Below are 20273 nucleotides of genomic sequence, written 5' to 3' on the forward strand. Positions count from 1 at the left end.
TTTTGAGCAAAGAACTGTCTTTTATAGTCTTCCAGGGAATTGAATTTTTTTCCATTAAGAGAATTTTGTAAAGATCAAAATAAATGGAATTCCGAAGGTGCAATGTCTGGTGAATACGGTGGATGAATCAGAACTTCCCAGCCAAGCTGTAACCGTTTTTGCCTGGTCATCAAAGAAACATGCGGTTTTGCATTATCCTGATGGAAGATTATGTGTTTTCTGTTGACTAATTCCAGACGATTTTCGCCAAGGGCTGTTTTCAGTTGGTCTAATTGGGAGCAGCTCTTGTTGTAATTAATTGTTCAGTTTTCCAGAAGGAGCTCATAATAGAGGACTCCCTTCCAATCCCACCATATACACAACATCACCTTCTTTGAATAAAGACAGGCCTTTGGTGTGGTTGGTGGTGGTTCATTTCACTTGCCCCACGATCTCTTCCGTTCCACATTATTGTACAGTATCCACTTGTCATCGCCCGTCACAATTTGTTTTAAAAATGGAACATTTTCATTACACTTCAGTCGACAGTCGCATGAGGAAATACGGCCAAGAAGGTTTTTTTCGCTTAACTTACGTGGAACCCAAACATCAAAGCGATAACCAAGCTGGTGCAAATGATTTTCAATGCTTGATTTGGATATTTTGAGTATGTCAGCTATCTCCCGCATGGTTTAAAGTTGACTGTTCTCAATTAATGTCTCGATTTGATCGCTATCAACTTAAACTGGTCCACCCGACCGTGGAGCATCATCCAGCGAGAAATATCCATGACGGAACTTTGCAAACCACTTTTGACACATTCGATCAGTCACAGCACCTTCTCCATACACTGCACAAACCTTTTTTTTTTGCATTTCAGTTGCATTTTGACCTTTCTTGAAATAATAAAGCACAATATGCCAAAAATATTGCTTTTTTCTTCCATCTTCAATGTTAAAATAGCTCCACAAAAATTCACCCATTTTGATGTTTTTTTTTAAATGCACGCTGATATGACAGCTGTCACAATACAATCTAACAAAATTGTTTCGAATGAAGTTAAAGACAATTAAGTGCTACTAGAGCCATCTTATGGAAAAAATTGAATAAACTCTTTGGCCAAACCAATATTATATGTGATATATATATATGATCTATTACGCATTATATAGTATTTATCTGATTCTAAAAGTATTTAGATAAGAACCAAAATACTTCTTAACTTAAATCTTCATCCTTCTTTTAAGATTTAGAAAAAAAATACTCTTGAGAGTTTAATTTTTTCATTCACAGTTATCAAAATGATTCTTTATGGGCCTACCCAAAAAGGCAAATTTATATAGTACTTTAAATATATAAAGCTTTTAAGTTCAATTAAATCATAGTGTATCATACGACTACAAACTCTTTACATTGTTTTTTAAGATTTTTTTCCCCTGATTTTTCTCTATACCTTATTTAAAATAATAGTTATTCCTGGAAAACAATGTGTAACATATTAAGATCTCTGTTGTTTTTTACTCTATACATTCTCCTTAGGCAATCTCATCTTCTCAGGGTACTTCATTACCATGTGTATACTGATAATTTTGACCTATATAGCTCAGAAACAGATCCAAGGTTTTCTGAGGCCTAAAGCTTACACAATTGGGAAATTAAAAAATTAAGTTCACACAACTTAAGAAAATTAATATAGCTCTTCAAATATAGAATTCTTAGCGCCTGTCGCAGAGCCTTGAAAGGAGACTTTGCAAAAGAGACCTGGAGTAACTTCATCAGCTTCACAGCAAATCTGCCTCTGCTATAGCTGTATCTTACAGCCAGATATTTCTCTTAGCGACTATTGAGCTATCCTCTAGTTGCCTACTGGATATCTCTCCTTTTAAGTCCCCCGTTAAATTTTTTAAATTAATTTTTATTGGAGTATAGTTGCTTTACAATGTTGTGTTCCTCTGTTAAAATTAACAGGCCCACAGTTGAACTTGGTTTCTCCTTTCTACTCTTCCACCACTACCATAAGGAACTTGCTAGTTTTCCTGCATTCTCTCCAGATCAGGAAATAGCACCAGCATTCATGCAGCTGCATAAGTTACCTCCATATCCAAGCAAACCATCAAGTCTTGACAATTCATCTTCCAAATAATCTGACATTCACACCTCTCTCATTCAGCTACTTTTCTCCAACTCCAATCCCAATCTAGTTCAGGTCATCAACTTCTCTTACCTAGATTATTCCAACAGTCACCTAATGGGTCTCCTAGCCTCCAGTTTTGCCACCTTCTAAACTGTTCTTCATGTTACAACCAAATACGCATCTGATGATATCATTCCCTGGGCTCAAATACTTTACTGTACAAACTTCAATATGCCTAAGAAATTACTTGGCATTGTTGTTAACAAACAAACAAACAAACATAGATTTGGGAACTTTACCCTAATGATTTTAAATTTTTATTATTTTTATTTCTTTGGCTGGGCCCCATGGCATGCAGGATCTTAGTTTCCTGACCAGGGATCGAACCCATGACCACTGCAGTGGAAGCGCGGAGTCCTAACAACTGGACTGCAGGGAAATCCCTACCCCAGTGATTTTGGCTCAGTAGGTTTGGGGTAGAGTATAGGAGTGGGTAATTTTAATACGACTTGTAGGTGATTCTGATGTAGGTAATCCGTACTTTAAGGCACAATGTTTAATGGCTCCCCAGTTCTCCTACAGTGGAGTTCAAACTCCTTAACATGTCTTCCAATGCCCTGTAAAATCTGGCCCCTGCTTACCTTTCTGGTTTCACAGGTGACTACTACTTCCTATACTCTAGGGTTAAGCTATACTGAAAATTTCCCCATTTTTAAAGAAAGCATACCCCAACCATGCTTTATTCTCCCCAGTTGATCCTATCCAATCTATCTATCCTTCCAGTGAACCAATCACACACAACCCTCTGCCTTGCTAATTCTTATTTACCATTCAGTTTAGACATAAATTCCACTAGGAAGACTTTTGAGTTCCAAACCTTTCTAAGGGCTATAACAGCCTCCTATATTTTTCCCAATCACATACTTAACTAAAGTATTCTATTAATTTATTTACTAACCCTAACCCACTGAATCACTGTCTTGTTCTCCAGTGAATTCCCCAGTGCTTGGCACTGTACCTAGCATATTATAGGCACTCAATAAATATTTATTGAATGAAAAAATGAATGACTTTTACTTAGAAGAAGTTGAATGAAGTTAAGGGAAACAAGATAAAGATTGTATTTATGCAATGGAAAATACATACACCAATGCACAAGTGCCAGGGGGAACTATAGAAAAATAACCACAGCAAATGAACTAGGAGGAAAATGAACAAAGGGTTTGAATAAGCAATTCACAGCAAAGAAATTCAAATGGCCAATAAGCATGAAAAAACATATTTATTCTTGTTATCAATTAGACAAGTACAAATTAAACCAATGATACTGTCATTCCATACCCATCAAACTGGCAAAGATTTAAGTCTGATAATACCAACTTTTGGCAAGGATGTAAATAAGTGAGATCTCACACTATAGATGGAAGGATAGACTGGAGGCATATACCTAGCAATTCTAGCATATAAGTACTAGGATGTCCTCTTAACATTATTTATAAAGTGAAAAAATGGAAATAATGTAAATATCCAGCAGTGATATATGTTTCAATGGAATACTTCAAAGCATTTAAAAATGAATTAGTTACACATATGGATATGGATAGTCCCTCACAATAAAGAATAAATAATGTCAATGGTGCAAATGTTGAGAAATCAGGAGTGAAGAAATGAAGGACCCAATACAGGAAAGCAAAGGGTCATGGTATAACCATCATTTGATGATCCCAATCTGCTAACTCTTTTCCCAATAAATTTCTTGTCATTAAATTTGATACATGACCTACTACTGAACTACCATTTCTCATCTCAAACAAATTCATTAAAATGAAGCTTTTTTCAGCTTTATCACTATTGATTGCAATAGTGGTTTTTTTTTTAGCTTTTTGAATAGTTGCAGGGATTGTAACATTGTTTAATTCTACATTATTATCTACAAATCCCTGAAAATTTCATGTTTAAAATTTCACTTAAATAATACAATTTTCCCCCACCAGCGATCCATGGTGAAGTTAGTTCCTCACAAGGCCAAGGAGATGGTTCTAATAAATCAAAATAATTCAAAATGCTTTGTTTCTAATAAAAGACATAAATTCATTACTTTTTAGTAACACACTTCTAGGCAGAGCTTCAAATTTATTTTTATTAAATGGAATGTCTTGGGACTTGCCTGGTGGTCCAGTGGTTAAGGCTCTGTGCTTCCAGTGCAGGGGGTGTGGGTTCGATTCCTGGTGGGGGAACTAGGATCCCACAGGCCATGAAGTGCAGCAAAAAAAAAAAAAAAAAAAAAAAAAGTTGAAAAAAATAAATGGAATGTCTTTAAACTTATCTGACTTAAATCTCTGACATGAGAGTCATGCTTTCTAATACGAATTTTAAATTTTCTAAAGCTTTTATGATGCATTTAATTTTTTTTAACTTTCTGAATAGTAGTTGATCTTCATTGCAATGCAATTGAAAGTAATGAAAAATCTGAAAGAATATCAATCATTAAAACAAGGTCTTGGGCTTCCCTGGTGGTGCAATGGTTAAGAATCCGCCTGCCAATGCAGGGGACACAGGTTCAAGCCCTGGTCCAGGAAGATCCCACATGCTGCGGAGCAACTAAGCCTACAACTACTGAGCCTGCACTCTAGAGCCCATGAGCCACAACTACTGAGCTCACGTGTCACAACTACTGAAGCCTGTGCGCCTAGAGTCCATGCTCCACAACAAAAGCCACCACAATGAGAAGTCCACACACTGCAACAAAGAGTAGCCCTGCTCGCCGCAACTAGAGAAAGCCCACACACAGCAACGAAGACCCAATGCAGCCAAAAATAAAATTTAAAAAACAAGGTCTTGTCATTTCTCCAAAGAAGACATACAGATGGCCAAGAGGTGCATGAAAAGCTGCCCAACATCACTAATTATTAGAGAAATCCAAATCAAAACTACAATGAGGTATCACCTCACACCAGTTAGAATGGGCATCATCAGAAAATCTACAAACAACAAATGCTGGAGAGAGTGTGGAGAAAAGGGATCCCTCTTGCACTGTTAGTGGGAATGTAAATTGATACAGTCACTATGGAGAACAGTATGGAGGTTCCTTAAAAAACTAAAAATAGAATCACCATATGACCCAACAATCCCACTACTGGGCATATACCCAGAGAAAACCATAATTCAAGAAGACACATGCACCCCAATTTACAATAGCCAGATCATGGAAGCAACCTAAATGCCCATCGACAGATGAATGGATAAAGAAGATGTGGCACATATATACAATGGAATATTACTCAGCCATAAAAAGAAATGAAACTGAGTTATTTGTAGTGAGGTGGATGGACCTAGAGTCTGTCATACAGAGTGAAGTAAGTCAGAAAGAGAAAAACAAATATCGTATATTAATGCGTATATGTGGAACCTAGAAAAATGGTACAGATGAACCGGCTTGCAGGGCAGAAATAGAGACAAAGATGTAGAGAACAGACGTATAGACACCAAGGGGGGAAAGTGGGGGTGGTGGGGATGGTGGTGTGATGAATTGGGAGATTGGGATTGACATGTATACACTAATATGTATAAAATAGATAACAAATAAGAACCTGCTGTATAAAAAAATAATAAAATAAAATTCAAAAAAAAATAAAACAAACAAACAAGGTCTTGTAAGAAATTAATCTTAGCTAATCTCTTTGCCAAACCAGAATAAAAAGAATGAGAAAAATGCATATATGATGAAGTATATGCCTGACATACAGCAGTGGCAGTTTGTAAACTACGTGCCACCCATCTCAATCTCAGTACTAGATCAGTTTTTTTTTTAAACTGTAGTTGATTTACAATGTGGTGTTATAGAGCAGTTTTCATAATCTCAATTTCAAGTTCTTTAGCTACAGTTTCCAATCAATTTTATTTTTGTTAGATTGGTGATAAATAGAATAAATTTTATCCAGAATATTTTTAAAAGTTGACTTCTATTTCAAATACTGAATTGCAATTGATGACTTAGTGCCAAATAATGGCTTCAGGAAAATTTTATAACAAATTTGCAGCTATTCCAGACTTCCTTTCCACTATTGTACAAGCACCATTAGAACAAAATGCAATTAAGTTTGCTTTCAAATATTATCAAGGCCACAATCACTTAAAGTAGACAATAATGTATTAGAAATACACTCTGTTGTGGCTGACACAAGCAACAAATACCATTACCGATACAGAAACTGATTCAACTGTGCACTGGAGATAAATCACTAGGTTCTTTTCTTCAAACGTATAGATGCCTGATCAATTATAGTACCTATTTGGCATTCTCTTCTATAATATTCTTAAATATCTTCATATAATTTCTTTTGCAATATGGTCTGCTGTTCTTGTTGCATGTAAACAATTGTCTGTGTCTATTCCATTTTCCTCTTTCAACTTTATTGCTGCCCTCACTATCAGATAAAGGCCTACTATGTTTTACTAAACTGTGAAGAGTATTAAAAACATCTATGATAGTATCAATATTTTTATTATTTAGTTTATACACTAAATTGGAAACTGAGTCATTAGTTGATTCTTTTAACAAATTGTGAATTTTAGTGCAGTCTTTAGGAAAATCATATTCCCTAATTTTTTTTTTTTTTAGAAAAGTGTGCCTAGTAGTTTTATTAGTACCATTTGGGGTTACTCCATATGCCCTCCATTCCTTGGACATATGAACATGCTTTTCTGCTCTCCCTCCCTAACGCTAAAATATCAAACAATCCTTACATACTAGTTTATATTCTTTTTTTTTTTTTTTTTTTTTTGCGGTATGTGGGCCTCTCACTGCTGTGGCCTCTCCCGTTACGGAGCACAGGCTCCGGACGTGCAGGCTCAGCGGCCATGGCTCACGGGCCCAGCCGCTCCGCAGCATGCGGGATCTTCCCAGACCGGGGCACGAACCCGCGTCCCCTGCATCGGCAGGCGGACTCTCAACCACTGCGCCACCAGGGAAGCCCTATATTCTTTTATTTCAAGCAATTTGTACTGCTCTGAAAACATAAACACTTGTCTTTTCATTCCAACAATCTGGAAGCACAAGGTTATCTACTTCCTTTGCTAACCATGATGGTGTTTCTTCAATGACCAGTTGTTCAACAACTTTGAAATTTTTTTCCATTAGCTTAGGTATCCCACAATTTTCACTCCTATCATTTTCTGTGTCTATTTTAAACTTCATCAGATTTAAAAAACTTAATAAGTAACCCAGTTACTTTGGCATTTTAAGGATCTGAATCTGAAAATAATCTTAAGCTAGTAAAATTCACAATACTACTTGGGGGTTAACAAAATTTTTAAAAATAATTTTAATATGATTTTAGAAATAGCATAAATTTTATTTTTTAATTAAAATATTTTACTACATTGTAATTAGCTAAACCAATATTTTGTACCCTGCTTATAAATGTAGAGCTGGGTAAAAATAAGTCACAGATGGTATTCTTAGCTTTGGATATTAATTTTTTTAATGCAAACTTCTAAGAATATGCTACTATTTGGTTTCATCTAAAAGATTTAGAAAGTGATATTTTGTTTCCATTATTTTAGAAATAATAGGTACGCATCTGTGTTTTTATATATATTATATACGTCATATACATTAGTATATATAAAAATATGTGTATATATAAGTATGCATATATATGCCTGTTTTACATCAATTTTTTTTTAACCTTTTGACTCTCTTCACCCATTTGTCCCCCATTCCCGCCTCTGGCAACCATTAATCTGCTCTCTATATCTATGAACTTGTTTTTTTGTTTTTTTTTCTTAAAGATCCACATGTAAGAGAGATCATACAGTATTTGTCTTTTTCTGTATTATTTCACTTAGCATAATGCCCTCAAGTTCAATCCATCTTTTCACAAATGGCAAGATGTCATTCTTTCTCATGGGTGCGTAATATTCCATTGTATATATACCACATTTTCTTTATCCATCCATCAATTGATAGACACCTAGGCTGTTTCCATATCTTGGTTTTTGTAAATAATGCTGCAATAAACATGGGGGTGCATATGTCTTTTTGAGTGTTTTCATTTTCTTTGGAAAAATACTCCGAAGTAGAATTGCTGTAATATACAGTAAGTCTAGTTTTAATTTTTTGAGGAATCTTCATACTGTTTTCCACAGTGGCTGCACCAATTTACATTCCCACCAGCAATGTACAAGGGTTCCCTTTTCTCCACATCCTCACCAATACTTGTTATTTCTTGTCTTTTTGATAACAGACATTCTGACAGGTGTGAGCTTTCGATACCTCATTGCGGTTTTGATTTGCACTTCCCTGATGATTAACGCTGTTGAGCATCTTTTCATGTACCTGTTTACCTTCTGTACGTCTTCTATTGAAAAATGTCTATTCAAATCTTCTACCGTTTTTTAATTGGATTTTTTCTTTGCTATTGAGCTGTATGAGTTGTATCTTTATAGACTTTGGATATTACATCCTTATCAGATATTATCTCCCATTCAGTATGTTGCCTTTTCATTTTGTTGATGGTCTCCTTTGCTGTGCAGAAGCTTTTTAGGATGATACAGTCCCACTTATTTATTTTTGCTTTTGGTATCAGATTCAAAAAATCATCACCAGACCTATGTCAAGGAGCTTACTGCCTGCATTTTTCCTTCTAGTAGTTTTATGGTTTCAGGTTTTACATTCCAGTCTTTAATCCCTTTGAGCTAATTTTTGTTTATGGTGTAAGACAGCTTCCCCAACACCATTTATTGAAGAGACTATCCTTTCCCCATTACATATTCTTGGTAACTTTGTCATATGTTAATTGACCATATATGCATGGGTTTATTTCTGGGCTTTCTATTCTGTTCCACTGATCTATGCATCTGTTTTTAGACCAATACCATACTGTTTTAATTACAATAGCTTTATAATATAAAGTCAGGGAGTGTGATGCCTCCAGCTTTGTTCTTCTTTCTCAAGATTGCTTTGGCTATTCAGGTTTTTTGTTTGTTTTTTGTTTTGTTTTGTTTTGTTTGATTCCATTCAAATTTTGGATTATTTCTATTCCTTTGAAAAATGCCATTGGGATTTTGATAAGAATTGCACTGAATCTGTAGATTGCTTTGGGTGGTATGGACATTTTAACAATATTGATTCTTCCAATCCATGAGCATGGAATATTTTTCCATTTATCTGTGTCTTCTTCCATTTCTTTCATTAATGTCTTATAGTTTTTAAAAAATTATTTATTTATTTGTTTGTTTGTTTATTTATGGCTGCGTTGGGTCTTCGTTTCTGTGCGAGGGCTTTCTCTACTTGTGGCAAGTGGGGGCCACTCTTCATCGCGGTGCACAGGCCTCTCACTGTCGCGGCCTCTCGTTGCAGAGCACAGGCTCCAGACGCACAGGCTCAGTAGTTGTGGCTCACGGGCCCAGTTGCTCCGCGGCATGTGGGATCTTCCCAGACTGGGGCACGAACCCATGACCCCTGCATCGGCAGGCAGATTCTCAACCACTGCACCACCAGGGAAACCCCTGTCTTATAGTTTTCAATATATAGGTTTTTCACCTTCCTGATTAAATTTATTCCTAAGTATTTTATTCTTTTTGATGCAGTTGTAAATGGGATTGTTTTCTTCATTTCTCTTTCTGATAGTTCACTGCTACTGTATAGAAACACAACAGACTTTGTGTTTTAGTGGAGTCTTTAGCATGAATTTTAAACTAAAATACTAACCGTGCTTTTCGGTGTTTACCTATACCTTCAGTGTGACTTGTTTCTTAAATATCTACTATCAGTTTTAATTATTTTTCCAACAATATCTCACAAAATCAGACTATGAATAAATTCTTGATTATGTTCTACAGTAAGACCCAACTGTAATAGTATAACGATTAATCCTAAAAAGAAAAAATTCTTGATTATGATTTGATTCAGCAAAAAAGATGCTCATATCACTGCCAAAGAAGTGTAGTTTGGACAAGGATGCTGAGTGATATTTTTGTTTAATTAAGTAGTAAGAAAAAAGCAAAACAGTGAACTTCACTGTTGGAGCTTCATTCATATGTCAGTGACATGAGCAACTTCTTTACTGAACTGGATAACAGTTTTGAATACTGGAACAATACTTTCTTAACCTTTTGTGCTACTCACAATGTCAAGGCCACAGATGTGATACACTGTTAAGTTTAGTTCTGCATTATTAATATTTTCTCCACTACCCTACTGCCTGTTTTTATAAATACAGCTTTATTAGAACAGCCATGCGCACTTTTAATGTAAGAGTTGAGCGGTTGTGACAAAGACCATATGTACTAGAAGGCCTTAAATATTTACTAATTGGCTATTTACAGAAAAAATTGCAAACACTTGGTCTAGAAAATCAACAATAAACCAAGCCCTGGTTTGCAGAATTTGCCAATTTCCATGGTGTAAATACTCCTATTGCAGCCAATTTCATGCTACATGTGACAAACATACAAACATGAACAGAGTTGGGCAGAAACACATACAACATAATATAGTATTTCCATCCTACAGATACCATAGACAACCTTAAGAATAATTAGTAAAATGAAGTTTTAAAAAGTGATGTTTTAAGTATTTATTACCTGTTTTGAACATATTTGTTAATTTATATAATTTGATTTTAACAGTGGTTATGCTTAACAACTAGCTCATAAAATCCCCCCCAAAAATAGCAATCAGCCTTGCAAACTGGTAAAAGCCAACTGTGGTGTACTATTAGCTCTACTTTCAAGAGGCCAGGAGAGCAAGGAGTAATTTGCCTGACAAGTGGCTGAGTCAAGAGTCAAATCTAGGTCCAAATTTCTGACCCCGGTTTGGCTTCTTAATCTTCTTAGCAGAGAATAAGGGCCTTTATTGCCTTGTTTAAAAAAAAAGCGGGGGGGGGGGAGTGATATATACTAGGGGAACTCCACAGGTAATAGAATGCATTTTCTGCAGTACCATCCTATATATTTGCCAGAAGTCTCTAACAAAACTGTCAGGCAGCACGGGAATATGAATCTTGATGCTTGATACCTATTCAGAATACCTAGTCTGGGCTGGGTATCTGAAGGAATAAGAAAACAACTGATTGGTCTATCCATCATCTGCCATTGGAAATTTATTAGAAATCTTCGTTAACTGCTTTAGGAAGTGTAAATACAGGTGTTTACTACCACGAGCCCCGCATAGTGTTTATCGACCTACATGAATTCTTTTTTTTTTTTTTTTTCTTTTTGCGGTATGCGGGCCTCTCACTGTTGTGGCCTCTCCCGTTGCGGAGCACAGGCTCCGGATGCGCAGGCCCAGCGGCCATGGCTCATGGGCCCAGCCGCTCCGCGGCATATGGGATCCTCCCAGACCGGGGCACGAACCCGTATCCCCTGCATCGGCAGGCGGACTCTTAACCACTGCGCCACCAGGGAGGCCCGACCTACATGAATTCTTAAAAGCTTAAGAAAACTTGTGGTTTGAAACCTTACTACATGTGGGGCGCAGAAAAAGGAAAGGACATTCTCGAAGGGCCCTCATGCAGCCACACGTACCTGGGGCACAATGTGCGGGCAGGATGGCCAAGTGCTAGGCCTCCCGACGTACGCTAAACCTTTAGAGCACAGCTCTAAATGAAGGAATGATAACGGCTAGAGCTGTTGGAGAACTTGGAGATCTGCCCTTGTACAACCCCTTCATTTACATGAAGAAACTCTGCTCTAGTGAGGTGAGGCGACTTTAACTTCAAGCGGTGGAGCCAGGATGAATTTATAGCTCTTTCCACTACACGCCACGGCCTCCTCTAGAACACCCTCCCTGCACAGAACTTACCCCAAAAGCACCAGGAACCTGGTTGGTGACTGGCCTACACTTGAACCTAGGACAAACCTCCTAGTCGCTCTTGAGTCAAACTGTAAAAGCTCTGAGTCAGCGGGTTAAAGCCAAAGTACAGAGGCACAGAGCTCTAGGTCGTGCAAGTGCGTCGAACCCTCAAAGAACAAAGAGCGAGACACGGTCCATGGAAAAAGCAGCCACGCCCCTCACCACGCCGACGACGCACCGCAGAGCAACGCGAGCAGCCGTGAGGAGGAGCACGCAGCCGGCGGCGCGCACGCTCACCACGAGGTCGCGCGGGAGACGGTCTGACGTGCGCGCCCCCGAGCCGGTGGGCGGGGTCTTGGGCGGGGCTCTGAGCCGGACCGGGGCGGGGCCGCAGGGAGCTGTAGGTGTTGCAGCTGGGTCGCGACAGGTGCGCAAGGCAAAGCGCCAGGGACCCGTAGCAGGGCTGGTAGCAGCTCAGAGAAAAGACCGCTGTTAGCCAGGTAAGAGCCTTCTTTCTCCACATCCTCCACAGCCGGAGAGTGCGCGGAGACCTCGAATTCCCTCCACACCCTCTTTCTCCCGCGACTTTTGGGGGTGGGGGGAACACAAGGAGCGTGAACCCCTCCCCCTCGAGAAAGGGAGTGGAGGAGCTGCTGATCCTTTGCTCTTTCCTCACTTCTGGGTACTGCGCTAGGGTTGGAGTAATTATGTAGAGCGGAGCTTTTGCTGCCTGAGGGCGGGAACTGATAGGATCCCCTCCTCTTCCAACAAGAACACTCCTTTCTAACTATGTATAGTTTTTTGGTGTGGTGTAGGAAAGCGGCAGTTCATCAAAATTCAAAATAGTCTCCCAGGGAAATATTCTAATAATTCAACTGCTCTTTTCCATTCTCCATTTTTAGCCATTCTCTCCCTCTTCGATTTTTCTCCCCTTCCATTCAGCCTTTTGAGATATGTTGATAATATAGCAGTCCTTACAGCTGGATGTGTCACCCCAGAATCGCTATCGTGTACATATCGCTGGCACCTGTCAATACGTGGGTGTTAATATAAGGTAACTGTACACCCCTGGCTACTAAGCCTGAAGCTGTAGGTGCTAGGAGCTAACCATCTGGCACCCTTCCTTACCTCCTTACTGGTGCTTACAATCCTGGTGAGAGATATTTGAATTACTATTATCTTTCACCTAATTCCAGCTTTCAGAAGTCTGCCTAATCCAGATGGTTCTATTGACTTGACTTTTCAAGTTAGTCAAAGATACTTAGGGAGTTATCAGCCCTTAAGACAGTGACCCTTTAAAAGGGGAGAGGTCTTCTTTTGCATTAGGTGTTCTTTCTTTTGCTCTTGATTTAAGTGGTTAAATGGAATACTTTTCATTTGCATAGTTATTAATACTATTCACAAATAAGTATTTTAGAAACCATGAAATAACACTTTCTTCTGAGGTCTGATGTAGGCACAAAAGAAGATGGCCCTCAATGAGCATTTCCTAAGCTCCTGTGGAGTTATAGCCTGGTTGAAGGATGATCATGTTTTAGGTAGACCTTCAAAAACGAGTGTGTGCATATGTGTTTCTTTGTTTTGCATTGATAGAACAACACGTAACATGATACTAGGTAATCACTTTAAGAACTCATTTCATTTTTTTGGACAAAACATTTATTGAGTGCCTCTTGTATTGTCAGTCCTGTGGATTCAAAGTTGTAAATGTTCTTACTCTAAAATAGCTTAAAATCAAATGGGTTAGGCAGGTCAACAGATACAACTTAGAGATTAGTGAGGCCAGTGCTATACTAGAGATCAACCCAGAGTGCTGTAGGAGCATAGAGAATACAGTTTAAAAAAATTCCCTCTTCTGCTTTTCCTGGAACACAAAACAAAATAAACAACAACAATAACAAAAACCTTTGAGCAATAGTGAGTGATTCTCTTCAGTACATGTATTTGTGTCAGTCATATTCCTTACCTTATGTTCTGTCAACATTATGGCCTTTTGATAATGGGATTAGGACTTGTCATTAATTCTATGTAGTTCAGTAAATAGTTGGTGGAGCTATTTTCGCAGTTCTGAATTGGGCCTAGAAGTGTTGTTACCATGTAGTCCCTGAACTCTAGAGCCTCTGGGAAGAGAATAGTGTATTGGCAACATTAGCAAAGCAGTGCCATTTTGTAAAACTTGGTCCATTGTGTAGCTTTGTTTAGCTTGGTACGTTCAAGCTTTGTTCCAGATTCTGGTTAAAGGTGGGCCAAATTTTAACCACCTAATAATTCTAAGAAAAGAAAGTTCCAGAAGTGAAAACAATTCTATTAACAGCACATCTTGATGACAGAGGATACTTTTTCTTGCTAAGGTACCCTCAAAATGTCTTTTTCTTTCTTTCTTTCTCTTTCTTTTCTTTTCTTTTCTTTTTTTTTTTTTTGGAGCAGGAGACAGGATGGAGGAGGAAAGGGTCAGAAATGTTTGAAGATTCTTTGCAGAGTTTTAATGATCTGAAGTCTGTGGTAGTCTGCAGTGTTCTTCATAAACTGCAGGCATTTAGTAACTGCCTACAGTGTGCCAGTGTTCTAGTATATAGAGGATGAACATGCCACAGTCCCTTCTATATGATTATGTTTTTCATTTTTAAAATAGAGATTAAAAAAAATAGTTCTGATGAACCTAGGGGCAGGACAGGAATAATGACGCAGACGTAGAGAATGGACTTGAGGACACGGGGAGGGGGAAGGGTAAGCTGGGACGAAGTGAGAGAGTGGCAAGGACATATATACACTACCAAATGTAAAACAGATAGCTAGTGGGAAGCAGCTGCATAGCACAGGGAGATTAGCTCGGTGCTTTGTGACCACCTAGAGGGGTGGGATGGGGAGGGTGGGAGGGAGGCACAAGAAGGAGCGGATATGGGGATATATGTGTACATATAGCTGAATCACTTTGTTATACAGCAGAAACTAACACAACATTGTAAAGCAATTATACTCCAACAAAGATGGTAAAAAAAAAAAATAGAGATTTTCAGTTAATAATACAGATGATGGTTGTTTCATTTGGCAATGAGCCATGGTACTTGATGGACACATTTCTTATCTCCTTTGACATTGTTTCTCTCTGTTCACACTCTAGGAAAGTGGTCCCACCAGGAAATTTTGGAAAGACAGTAGGTATTTGCATGTATTTTGTGTATCTACAATGATTTTGTTGTTTACTTATGTTTTCAAGTACAAATTTTAATTATTGTTCCTCTTAGGGTTTCAAATATCTGGATTTCCTCTGGTATTTTTCTTTCTTTTGTTTTTTTGTTTTTTTTATAAATTTATTTATTTATTTTATTTTTTTGGCTGCATTGGGTCTTCGTTACTGCCCACGGGCTTTCTCTAGTTGTGGCGAGCAGGGTCTACTGTTCATTGCGTTGCGTGGGCTTCTCATTGCGGTGGCTTCTCTTGTTGCGGAGCACGGGCTCTAGGCGCACGGGCTTCAGTAGTTGTGGCTTGAGGCTCTAGAGCGCAGGTTCAGTAGTTGTGGCTCACGGGCTTAATTGCTCTGCGGCATGTGGGATCTTCCTGGACTAGGGCTCGAACCCATGTCCCCTGCATTGGCAGGTGGATTCTTAACCACTGCGCCACCAGGGAAGTCCCTCCTCTGGTATTTTTCAACATTTAGAGCTTCTGTATCAGAAAGGTTCATCAAAGACATATATACAACACAGACACAAAAGAATGTTGAGAGTGTGGGAGATCATTAGACATCTTTGCCATAAAAGGCCACCTAACCAAAAATTGGGAGAATTTGTCATTATTTATGTTGACAGCAAAACTAGTTTTCAGGCATTCTAAATTCCGTACACTCATAAATAGGTGACTTTCACTGAGAATGGAATTGTACTCTCTGCAGATAGGAAAAAGTGTGCCTTGGTTCCTAAGTCAGGAATTTCCATAAGAAAAGACTTTTTTTTTAAGGTTGGTATGGTCTTTCACTGTATGTTTTTTGATAGGAAGTTAAAGTACTTTATTTCGGATTGTGTACAGTAATCTCCAGGTGATGTTAAATTACTTAACACAGACTCTTCAAGGTTCTTTAGTAACAAATGAGTGGTTGTAAGTTGAGTCGTTTCTACTTAATGGTTGTGGAATTGAGATTCTATGGTAAATGGTACTCTTGGTAGGGCTATACTGATTTGTTTATTCTGTGGCTGGAGGGAAAGTCCTTGAGACTCAGTCAAGTTATTGTGCTAATGCAGTCCTCTTTTCATAAACAGGACGAGGTTTGACCCAACAAGAAATACATTATTTAGCATGTCAGATGATTTCTTTATATTTGAAAATGTTTCTAGAAACTTCACATGTCCAGTCATAAGAAGTTAACGTGGGGAATTCCTTGGCTCCACACTCTCACTGCCAAGGGAGGGCCCAAGTTCAATCCCTGTTCAGGGAACTAAGATCCCACATGCCGTGCGGCATGGCCAAAAAAAAAAAAAAAAAAAAAGTTAACATGATACTATGAAATTTTACATTATTTTTATTTTTAAAGAATTTCTTTAATACTGCTCTGAAACTAAGAATTTGCATGTTTGGGGAAAAAAGATAACAGCTTTTTTGTACTTCTGGTAACAAGTGTGGAGCTGTTTTTTCCCTTATCTATCCTATAATGGAGCTCACTAAATGGAAACTTTACAATCCCTCAAACATGCTTTTTCTTGTACACCAAAGTATTGCCAATTTTTGTTTCATTACCCATAGATTAGTCATCCTGATATGCTTTTACTTGGTTTTAGATTTCAACAACCTTTTTCCCCCATAAACTGAAGCTTAAGCAAATAATTTAAGCACAGGACTTCCTTTCCTCACAGTCAATTTTATTAAACAGGTAATATTTGCTCAGATTTGGTTTCCACCAGCAGCACTAGAGGAAACTGATCTGTCCATGCGTAGTACCCAGTGATTTCCCTCTAAAGGCCCTGTCACTGTCCTCCTCCTCATCACTTGTCAACATTTGACCAAGTGGACAACTTTTCTATCCACTTTCATGTGGCTTTCTTTCTTTCTTTCTTTTTTTTTTTGCGGTACGCGGGCCTCTCACTGTTGTGGCCTCTCCCGTTGCGGAGCACAGGCTCTGGACGTGCAGGCTCAGCGGCCATGACTCACGGGCCCAGCTGCTCCGCGGCATGTGGGATCCTCCTGGACCGGGGCATGAACCCGCGTCCCCTGCATCGGCAGGTGGACTCTCTACCACTGCGCCACCAGGGAAGCCCCCATGTGGCTTTCTTGATGTGACTCTACCTGGTTCTCCATCTAACCATTTCCTTCCATGCTCCTTCACTAATTCACAGTCTTTTTGCCCCTTAAATGTGTGTGTTTGCCATGGTCCTGTCCAGCATCCTGTTCTCCTTATACTCTCTCCCCGAGCAATCTGATCTATTTCCATGACTTCAACTGACACCTGAATGTGAGTGATTTACAAATTAATCATCTTTAAAACCTCTTTTCATATTATATATATAATTCTTGTTTTATTTTCGCATATACAAACATCCATACATATTTTGAAAATAAGAATTATATATGCTAGTTACAGAAAACCTGGGAAAAAAATAAATTATGAAGGAGACAAAATAGTCCATAATCTGTTCTGCAGAGAAGTACTATTTGGTGTATTTCCTTTCAGTCTTTTTTTTTTTTTCCTTTGATACACACAAACACACTCACATAAACACACAGGTAACTGGGTTCATTTTATTACAGTAGATAGAGTTTTGTATCGCTTTTCCACTTTACATTATGCCATGATTTTCCATGGCATCAAAATTATTTGAAAACAATTTTAACGGATGTTTAATACCCTATTGTACTGATGTTGCAAAATTTAACTGTGTACTTGGGTGTTTTGATTTTTACACCATTATTAATAAGTGAAAAAACTGAGACCAAATTTATGCATAAATCTTGGTACAAATCACTCATTATTTCCTTAGGTTAGATTCCCAGAAGTTTAATTACTGGGTCAAAGGGCATGAAAATTAAAAAGTACTGCTGTCAAATTGTGTTTTCATAATGACTAGATTAATATTCTCTCCTATAGTGATTGTGAGGACCTCTTAGTGCATCCTTCGTTAACACTGAATCTTGTTTTTTAATCTTTACTAATTTGATAAGCAAAAGTGATTTAATTTGTATTTCTCTAATTACTAGTGAGAGTGAACATTTTTCATGCCTTCATTTCCATTTCTGTGAATTGTCTTTTGGTTAATCTGTTCCCATTTTTAAATGTCTTAATATTTTAATTATGTTTTTTATTTGTTTGGAGTTCTTTCATTTATTTGGGGATTTGGCGGAGGGAGTACAGGTTTTTACTAGGCCAAACTGAATGAGTGGATGATTAAAGTGGAAAGTGTATAGAAGTTGACATTATGGTGTTTTACATGTCCATTATTTTGAGAATCCAGAGCTTGTGATGGATGGAGCAGCACTGCAAAATGGAAAGGGTGCTGGCTTAAGAGTCAGGATTCCCAACTTAGTGTTGGGAACCAACCACTTAGGTGATCTTGGGCAAATCATTCATCTTCTCTGAGCCTCATCTGTAAAATGAGAGGGTTGGGCTATTGATCCTCAAATCCATACAACCTATGTATCGAAAGGATGACTTATGAACCACTGCTCACTAGACATGGTGAAATTATTTTCTGTCCCATCCCTAACCCACACATTTTAATTTTAACATCCTGGCACACATTTTAAATAGATAGAGCCAAGGAAAGACTGGATGCAATAAAGGCAGTTTCCCTAGGGGTATCAAGGCTTAGTGGAGCTTGGGGGCAATTTAATGTATTTGTACTCTCAAGACAATCGAAGTTACAACAATCGGTATTTTTAGGCACTCGCACAGATTGACACTTGATTACCTGGTAAAGTACATCGAAAGAGCCCTGCTGATCTATGCCACAAAGCCCGATCATCTCTAGTGCATATAAAGCAAGTCTCTTTATGACAAGATAAGCTACCAAGCCAAGTTATTTAATAACTTCCACTATTCCATACAGAAACTATTCTTAGTGTTTTTTTCTTTGTGATTTGTGTAAGCTCTTCGGTTTTTTGTTTGTTTGTCTTTAACTCTTAGTTCCACAACCAGGGATTGAACCTGGCCCTGGCAGTGAAAGCACTGAGTCCTAACCACTGGACCACCAGGGAATTCCCATATAAGCCCTTCGTTTTAAGAATATTAATTCTTTGTTCTATGGTCAAATGTTTAGTTATTTTAATTTCATATGTGGTATATTATTTCTTATCTATAGATCTTTTTCTTTGGGATTTTTCTGTTGCTTTTATGTTCAGAAGTCTTTTGCCATCCAGAGATGGGTTAAGTATTCACTTCAATTTCCTTCTAAATTTTATGGTTTTACTTTTTATATTCTTTAATTTGTCTTGAATTTACTTTGGAGTACCTAACCAGTATGTTTAGTGCCTTTGCATATCTTCTGAGCCCAGATCCATATTTCCAACATCTGGTAGACCATGTGGACGGTCCCTCTGCACCAGGCACCTGCGTCCACCTAATTTCCCTAAGGACAAGGCTAGAAGTTGTGTTGAACACTTCCGTCCTTCTCTCCTCCCACATTTAATCACCAGCTTTGGTTGATACTATCCCAACAGTGATAATGGCTCTTTTATCAGTCTTCTAATTCAGCTCCCCCTTTTTTGTTAGAGTCCTTGAGCAATCCTTAGAGTTGGCTTCAGTTTTTCCCTTTCAGTCCAGACTTGTCATAAAAAAATAGAACACTGATTTTCAAAGTATGGTTTCCTGATTATCTGTCTCAGAATCACCTGGGGTGTTGGTTTAAAAAGGAGATTCTTAGGTCCCACCTAGACTTACAAATCAGTGTATCTGGAGGGATGGGGCATGGGAATCTGCAGTTTTAACAAGTACCTGAAGAGATTCTTTTACATACTTAAGGGGAACCAAAGCCCAAGTAAATCAAGTCTAAATTTCTCTGCATGCCATTCAAGACCCCAACTCCCACACCCTGACAGCCTATATTTCCAGGCTTATCTCTCACATCACTACCCACCCACCTGGCACTGTAGCCATACAATGATTCACAGTTTCCTGGACCCACCCTGTCCTTTCCTGCCTCTGTGCCTTTGCTCATGCAGTTCCCACAGCCTCAGACTCCCCCCTTCCCCCCCGCCCCCCCTTAAATCCTTTTTCCTTAAGAGCTCAAATAAAATGCTACTTTAAAAAAATGAAGCCTTTTCTAAAGTCTTGTATTTGAATCAGTGGCTCCCTCCCCAGCCTTCAGTTGGCAGTTTATTTTTACTTCGTTTTTTACCTTAGTGCTGTCACTATTTATGAGTTATTGCTTCCTTAATAGA

The 20273-nt window shown here is 38.3% G+C and overlaps 1 protein-coding gene across 1 annotated transcript in view; it reads left to right on the top strand.

The window, feature by feature from the left end:
- The first annotated feature begins 12359 nt into the window (after nt 1–12359).
- Nucleotides 12360–20273, top strand: part of LIMA1 (LIM domain and actin binding 1) — an 86553-nt gene continuing 78639 nt past the window's right edge. Inside the window, exon 1 of the mRNA XM_060111924.1 lies at nt 12360–12412. The gene's annotated coding sequence lies outside the window, so the exon portion shown is untranslated. The remainder of the gene's footprint in view (nt 12413–20273) is intronic.

The sequence above is a fragment of the Mesoplodon densirostris genome, chromosome 11 (assembly GCF_025265405.1).
Source record: "Mesoplodon densirostris isolate mMesDen1 chromosome 11, mMesDen1 primary haplotype, whole genome shotgun sequence".
In the NCBI taxonomy this organism is placed as follows: domain Eukaryota; kingdom Metazoa; phylum Chordata; class Mammalia; order Artiodactyla; family Ziphiidae; genus Mesoplodon; species Mesoplodon densirostris.